We start from the raw sequence: 8,328 nt of genomic DNA, 5'->3' as shown, positions 1-8,328 counted from the left end.
CACCCAAATGTACTTAAATTATACCTTGCACTAATTCAGCATAAAAATGCCAACACATAGCTCAAATCAGTGTCGCATGATTCCCTAATTTCCTCGCAAATCAAAAAAAGAGAATTATAGTTGGTTTTGGGCTATTTTAGTTCATTTTGAGCGAATCATGAATTTAAAAGTACACTCCATACCCAACAAAAATAATCTAAGAAGTCTCTGTTAGAGTCCCTAACTCATAAGAGACCAAACACAGCAACTTTGCCCTAATGCCACTAAAAAGACTCCTGCCTACTGAGGTGGGTAGGAGTCTTCCTCTGGTAATACAAAGGAGATTGTTTCTGATTGACCCTTGATAAACCCTAACTCCAAATAACATAAATACCAACCAACAAAATCAGATCAAATGTTACTTTTTACACTAACCTTATTAGTAGACACACTAAAACAACCTAATTAAAAATACACAATATAACAACCATTAATATACAAAACACCCTTTCCTAGATGATTTTCAATGACTTCTCTCATAATTAGATTGCCAAAGCTAACTTTCACCCAAAAAATTCTCAGAGAAAGTAACTACATGCAATCAGACAGAGCATTAACCCAATGTCATTTCGAAAACTACCCATCAAAAACAGCTAAGTAAATAAACAAAGAAATGGCTACCCAACAACAGAATCAAATAATTAAAGGCAAATTTAAATGAACTAGAAAGATAAATCAATTTTTATTACCATTTCCCAACCTTTTGGAAGCAGAAATTAGCCAATTTTATGGAAAGAGGGAACGATTGAAATTTACGTTGGGCGCTTTAGACAAAATTGAACAAAGAGATGAAAAAAGGAAATGAAAAAGATAAAGAGAAAGAATACCTGGGAAGGGGTGGAGTTGACCGGAGGAGAAGACGGTGAAAAGGGAAGTTTTGGGAGGATTTAGAGGTGTCAGTAATTCATTCAGGCCATGAACTGAACTGAAAAGTGTAAAAGGAGACAAAGGGGGTTGAGTTGGGAATTTGGGCAATTGACTAATAGGTGGCGGATAGTGAAAATTTGAACAAATAAGTAAAATTGTATAGAGAATTTTCAAAATAGGTATGGGAAAACTTATTTCCCAACATAAGTATGTAAATCTCTAAATCTAGATAAGGAGGTTGTTCGTTGTTACCAACAGCGAATAAAGACAGCGAACAAAGAACAAAGACAATTAAAGTCAAAGACTTTGTTCGCAACAACAGTGAACAAACTCTTTACCTAGATTTAAAGATTTACGTGCTTATTTTAGGAAATAAGTTTTTCCCATGCCTATTTTGAGAATTTTTCTATGCAATTTTGCATATTTTGTTCAAATTTTTCGGCGGATAGTAGTAACGATTGTTTTGCTTAGCTTTTTGATTGGTTGATGGCTTGTTGGTTGGTCAAATAGCCAAAAAAGTGTTTGTTAAAGGGCTTTTAAACCAAAATAAAAAAATTACTCCACTTAGCTTTTTTGGTTGGCTTTTAGCTTTTGGCTTTTCGCTTACTGACCCACTTTTTTCTCTAATAAACAGTCAACACTCAATACTTAAATTTATCAAACATCTCCATAAACAACTGGCTTTTTCAGCTAGCTTAAAGCCATCAAAAACAAGCAACATTTTCAACTAGTCAAACAAGCCAAATAAAAAAGTCATCAACCAACAGTCAACATCTAATTGACAAACGCTTTATTTTTGTTAGTATGATTATTATTTTGGAGAATATTATTATTATTATTATTATTATTTGGAGAAATGAAATATCATAAAAACATAAAAACGGATACAAGTACCAAACTAAGGCTCAACTTTACTCTACAATTGTATTAGTATGAAAACGGGTTAAACCTTCTAGGAAGAGTTTTCCCGTTTCACTCTTCATATGCACGAGCAAAGAAGAAGCCAAAGCACAGATAGTTTAATACAAACACTAGAAAACACAGGCTAAAACTAATGATTTTAGCTAGCCACTTAGTGATTGTAATAGCATCATTAGAATTGAGCCCTTGAATACGCGTAGCCACCTCAGTCTTGACTTTGTGCATAGTATGCTGACGGGACTGGACAAAACCAAGCCAAATCGCTTTATTACGAGTGCACCAGATAAAATACACTATATACGCAAGTACCGTAACCAGAAACTTTTTCCTGTATCTTGGCATCTTCCATCGTCGAGGTTGAAGGGAAGCAATATGCTTAATCTAGAAATGAAACTTCAACCATCGTTGTAGCTCCGCAATAATGAAAACACACATGATGAAGAGATGTGCATGTGATTCAGGCTTACTCCCACAAATTGGACATATAGAATCAATACTTAACCCTAGCTAGAGCAGTCTCTTATGTGTTTTAGCTTATTTAAAAGTGCAAGCCAAAAAACAAATCGAGATCGAGGGATTAAGTATCTATGCCACACCATTGCGTCCCATCTAACCCTATCTTGAACCTCCATATGTTTATCATACACATTATGAATAGAGTACGTGTTGTTGAATACCCAATCCTGAAGTTGTTCCTTTACCTTACATAATTTCCTCAAAGTTCAGCTGGCCGTGGGTGGAGGATTAAAATCCCTCCAATCACCTCCTTTGGTATATACATTATGAATCCATTTGACCTAAAGGGACTCTTTCAGCATTGTAATATGCCAAACCACTTTCCCGATTTCAATCCTATTCCAAGGTCCAGGTTTCTAATACCCAAACCATCATACTTCTTTGGCGTACAAACTTTTGCCCAACTAACATTACCAGGTTTACCATTTTCACTAATACCAAACCAAAGAAAAGATCTGCAGATCGCATTAATATGATTGATAACTTTCTTTATGAGAACAAACATTTGGCACCAATTACGAGCAGCGTATGATAAATGTTTGACATGCCATGAGCGAATTCTACTCGTCATTTTATCAACCAATTGATCACAATCTCGAATAGAAAGGCGTTTGGATGTTAGTGGCACACCCAAGTAGCGGAACGGGAGATCACTCAAAGAGAAATTAACAATCTGGGCAAGCTGCAGCTATTATGAATGATTGACACTAGCAATATAAATGGCAGACTTCGATGAATTAGCTGTCAAACCAGAAGAAGGTGACAACAACTCGATACAATTGGTCATAACTCTAAGAGATCTTGCATCAGCTTTACAGAAAAGCATTAGATCATTAGCAAAGCATAAATGAGTCAATTTCGTGGATTTACACCTTGGGTGATAGTTAAAAGACTCAAATTTACTTGCACTAATGAGTATTCTGGACAAATACTCAATACCCAAAACAAACAATAGAGAGGACATGGGATCACCTTGTCTAAGAACTCGTCGAGCATGAAAAGCTTCCAAAGGGTGTCCACTGATTAACAAAGAGTAGCTTGTGGAAGTGATACATGACATTATAATCTTAATTAAGTGAGTAGGGAATCGAAGTGCAACAAGCATATCCTAAATAAAATGCCAATCCATGGTGTCATAGGCCTTACGTAAATGAATTTTTAGTAAAGCACTAGGAAGACAATGTTTTCTAATAGAATGTTTGACAATATCTTGGCACAATAGCACATTGTGGACTATGCTTCTGCCGGCAACAAAAGCCCCCTGAGCTGGATTGATGATGTTACCCAATACGAGTTTTAAGCTAGAGCAAATAAGTTTTGATATGCATTTGTAGAGGACATGGCAACAAGAAATAGGGCGAACATCACTAATCCAATTCAAGCTTTTCTTGAACCGATCTAGGGTAAAATTTTGAGACGAACAACTTTTGTGTCATAATATTTTTGCTAAAATTTTCCTGTACTCGCTTTAAATTGCATTTTTTAAAACTGTTATAATTTGTTATGAATTACTTCACATCACAATTCAAGATAATACATAGGAAATTAATAATATAGATTAATAATAAACACATAACTAAGTCTTCATTACAACTATTTACCCACAATACGTTAAAGATTAAAAACTCCAAATTTAATTTCAATACATACCTAACATCTAAAATTTGGAAAAATTAAAATAAAGTGAAGAATTAAACTTACTCGCTAAGTTCATACTAATAATTTTATCATTTTTATTTATTTTTTTATGGAAAATGAAATTTCATTGCACCAAAACAAAGGTGGATACAATAAAGTTAGCCATCATAACCTACTGCAATTTTGCATCAGTATGAAGAAGATAACCACCTCTAAGAAGGATTGTACCAGCTCACTTTGTCCACAGTGCTCTTGCAGAATTGCCAAACAGCTTCATTTCTACTTTTCCATGTGTAGTAACATAAACTGCAGATGCTAGAGATGATCACCTTCCTTTGAAAACAAACTGCTTTCCAATGTAGTTAAGTATACTAGCAATTTTCAAGGGGTATTCATGCAAAAGAAGCCAATTACAAAGCTTCTTAAAGCATCGAGCACAAACGGGGCATGAAAAGAACATATGATCTATGGTTTCAATAGCAGAGAGACACATAGGGCATTGATCATCATCAACAAGCTTCATGTGAAAGAGTTTACTCTTGGTTTTCAGCTTATGCAAAACAATTAGCCAAAGAATAAACTTACTCTTGGAAGTAGAAGATCTATTCCAAACAAACCCGTTCTAAGAAACTTTGGGAAGGTCCTTAAAGTTATCTTGATAGACATCTTTGATGATATATTTGTCCTGTAAGATCCAAGCACAAAGTTTATCCTTGACTCTACATATCTTCTTGAAAGACCAACTTGCAGTTATGGGAGGATTGAACATAGACTAGTTACCTCCTTTCGTATGGACACCATAGACCCAACGAAACCATAGAGACTCAGATAGGTTAGCAACATGCCAAGCCAGTTCACCTACTGCAGCCTCATTCCATTTATCAATACTCCTAATGCCCAAGCCCCCGAATGTCTTTGATTTACAAAAATCATTCCAATTAATGTTACCGTGAGCTGGATTGTTAGGATCTGCACGCCAAACATATGCTCTACAGATAGCAATGACCTTCTTGATGACTAATCTTAGAAAAAATGGAGAGTTGGCACCAATATGTATAGATGCTCTATAGTACCACAAACAACAGTTGGAATCTTGCTGTATATGAGAGAAAATTTGAGCTCCAAGAGAAAATTTTGGCTGTCATCTTATCTACAAGTGAGTCACAATCAGCACTAGTAATGGACGTGATGGCCACACCTAAATATTTAAAGGGTAGTTTACCAAGAGACAATTCAAGCAAATGAGCAATTTGAAGTTGAACAGGCTCCGAGACCCCTGCTAGATATAGGGTTGATTTAGAAGCATTGATGAAGTCTAGAAGCAGCGGAGAAAATATTAAGGCTTTCACATAGAATTTTAGCAGATTTAACTTTACCCTTGCAGAAGAGCATAAGATCATAAGCAAAGCACTGATGATTCAGCTTGAGACCTTTACACCTATGGTGAAAGCTAAACTATTGGTTACCTCCTGCTAATATTAGGATTTTGGATAGATACTCCATGCCAATAACAAAGAGAAAAGGGGATACGGGGTCTCTTTGTCTGAGGCCTCTTTCAGGCTTGAAGATCTCAGAGGGGCTTCCATTGACCCAGAGAGAGTATTGGGTGGAAGTGATGCAAACCATGATAATCTTGATGGAGTAAAAAAGGGAAATTCAAAGTAATCAACATATCATGAATAAATTCCCAATCTATAATGTCGTAAGCCTTCCTTAAATCAACCTTAATCATAAAACTGACATAACAGTTCTTCCTTGAATAGTGCTTAACCAAATATGACACAACAGAATGTTGTGTGAAATGAGCCTCCCTGCCACAAAGCATTCTGATTTTGGCTAATTATACTCCTAAGAAACCTCTTCAAACGAGAGCAAATTAACTTGGATATGCGTATTTATATTATGTATGATAGCAAGAGATGGGCCTAAAGTCCCTTGGGTGCAATGGGCTAGGACTTTAGGGACCAGAGTAATTGTTGCAGTATTTTAGGTCTTAAGGAGTTTACCATTTGAAAAGAAAGATTATACAGCTTCTATCACAGCTGAACCCAGAATAGACTAGGACTCCTTATAGAATTTACTATTATAACTTTCCAGGCCAAGCGACTTATCCTCATCAATACTCTACATAGCTTTTATATCTAATGAGCAACAAAATATAATTTTATCATTATTATTATTATTATTATTATTATTATTATTATTAGGGAAATTTGTAAAGAAACACCTTTTAAAACCCCTTTTTTGTAAATAAACACCTTTTATAATTTTTTTTGTAAAAAAACACCTTTTAAGAGACTTTTTTAAAAAAAAAACACCTTAAATCAGTTTCCGGTGACTTTTGTCAACTTTCCGGCATTGACTATGCCATTTGTCAACTTTCCGGCGTTGACTTTTATTTTTATTTTTATTTTTACTTTATTTTTATTTTTATTTTTATTTTTATTTTTTTTAAAATTTTTATTTTTATTATTATTTAAAAAAATTAAAAAAAAATAAATAATAATAATAATAATAATAATAATAATAAAAACAAAAATATAAAAATAATAATTTTTTAAAAAATTTTTTAAATTTTTTTAAATTATTTTTTTATTATTATTTTTTTATTTTTCCTTTTGTTTTTATTTTTATTTTATTTTAAATTTTTATTATTATTATTATTTTTTTTAATTTTAATTTTATTATTATTATTATTAATATTATTATTATTATTTTTATTATTATTATTATTATTATTATTATTATTATTATTATTATTTATTATTATTATTATTATTGTTATTTTATATTTTTTATACTTTTATTTTTATTATTATTATTATTATTTTTTAAATTTTTTTTTGTTTTTATTTTTTTTTATTATTAATATTAATTTTTTTTAAAATTTTAATTTTTATTATTATTTTAAAAAAAATTAATATTAATAATAATAATAATAATAATAAAAAACAAAAATAAAAAAAATAATAATAATAAAAATAAAAAATAAAATAAAAATAAAAACAAAAGGAAAAATAATAAAATAATAAAAAAAATTTTAAATTATTATTTTTTTAATTTTTGTTTTTATTTTTATTTTTATTATTATTATTATTATTATTATTATTATTTATTTTATTTTTTTATATAATAATAAAAATAAAAATTTTTAAAAAAATAATATTAATAATAAAAATAAAAATAAAAATAAAAATAAAAATAAAAATAAAAACAAAAGTCAACGCCGGAAAGTTGACAAATGGCATAGTCAACTTGTCAACGCCGAAAAGTTGACAAAAGTCGCCGAAAACTGATTTAAGGTGTTTTTTTAAAAAAAAAGTCTTTTAAAAGGTGTTTTTTTACAAAAAAAATTATAAAAGGTGTTTCTTTATAAAAAAGGGGTTTTAAAAGGTGTTTCTTTGTAAATTTCCCTTATTATTAAATCTTTCTCCAACAATAGGACTTTTCTTAGTAGTGCACAATTTCGCAAGCAATTTGTGATGACAACTAACCACATCTGAGTTCACTATAAGCCCGGGACTCGAGGAAGAACTAAAATTGGGATTTTGCATCTTGGAGACATAGAAGAAAGAGGGAGAGAAAATGAAGGGTGGGAAATTGAATTAGGAGAGAGAAGGAAAAAATAAGGAAGCTGTGAAAACAAAACTCAAATCAAGTAACTATATGTTAACTCGAAGATGAAATTACCGAAAGTTGCAGGTAAATAACTTAGCTTAGTGTTTTAAAATTAAAAGCTAGCAAAAGTTGGAATGTTTATATTGGAAACAACTAGAGTTATGATTTTCAAAATCAATTCTTTCGCAAAATTAAGACACTTGAAAGTTGCTGGTAAGTAACTTAGCTTAGTGTTTTAAAATTAGAAGCTAGCAAAAGTTGAGATTTTTAGATTAAAAGGAAAAGTTAGAATGTTTACATTGGAAACATCTAAAGTTAAGATTTTCAAAATCAATTCTTTCGCAAAATTAAGACACTTAAAGTTTTTTTCTTGAAAATGATATATACAAGCTTTAGAGTTGTGTATAAGCTGTGAAAAGAATGAATATTTGGTAAAAAAATAAATATAATTTTATCCTTTTCTTGTGTAATTTGTATTGAAATTATGATATTTGGTGAAAAATAAGTACCCCTCCTATTCTTATTAATTGTCATATTTAATTTTGCACACTTATCGATGTATTATTTTAATCCTAAATATTTGTAATTTATCCTCAGCTAAAAATTATAAAATATTGATACTTCCTCTTGTTTATTATTATTGTCCCATTTGATTTTACACGTTTGCCAATGTACAAGTTCAATTATAAATATCTTAAATTGGTTTACTTAGATATTTAAAATATTGAT

At 31.0% G+C, this 8,328-nt stretch overlaps 1 protein-coding gene across 2 annotated transcripts in view; it reads right to left on the bottom strand.

The window, feature by feature from the left end:
* LOC130828193 (uncharacterized protein At5g08430) overlaps positions 1-1,028 on the bottom strand; it is a 23,624-nt gene extending 22,596 nt beyond the window's left edge. The window contains exon 1 of one of the 2 annotated variants that reach the window (XM_057694042.1): positions 729-1,028. The gene's annotated coding sequence lies outside the window, so the exon portion shown is untranslated. The remainder of the gene's footprint in view (positions 1-728) is intronic. The other variant, XM_057694041.1, reaches the window with a different exon arrangement.
* Positions 1,029-8,328: the final 7,300 nt, after the last annotated feature.

The sequence above is a fragment of the Amaranthus tricolor genome, chromosome 12, assembly GCF_026212465.1.
Source record: "Amaranthus tricolor cultivar Red isolate AtriRed21 chromosome 12, ASM2621246v1, whole genome shotgun sequence".
Taxonomy (NCBI): domain Eukaryota; kingdom Viridiplantae; phylum Streptophyta; class Magnoliopsida; order Caryophyllales; family Amaranthaceae; genus Amaranthus; species Amaranthus tricolor.
Note: the sequence above shows the minus strand (reverse complement) of the source record. Positions and strands in the feature narration are given on the sequence as shown.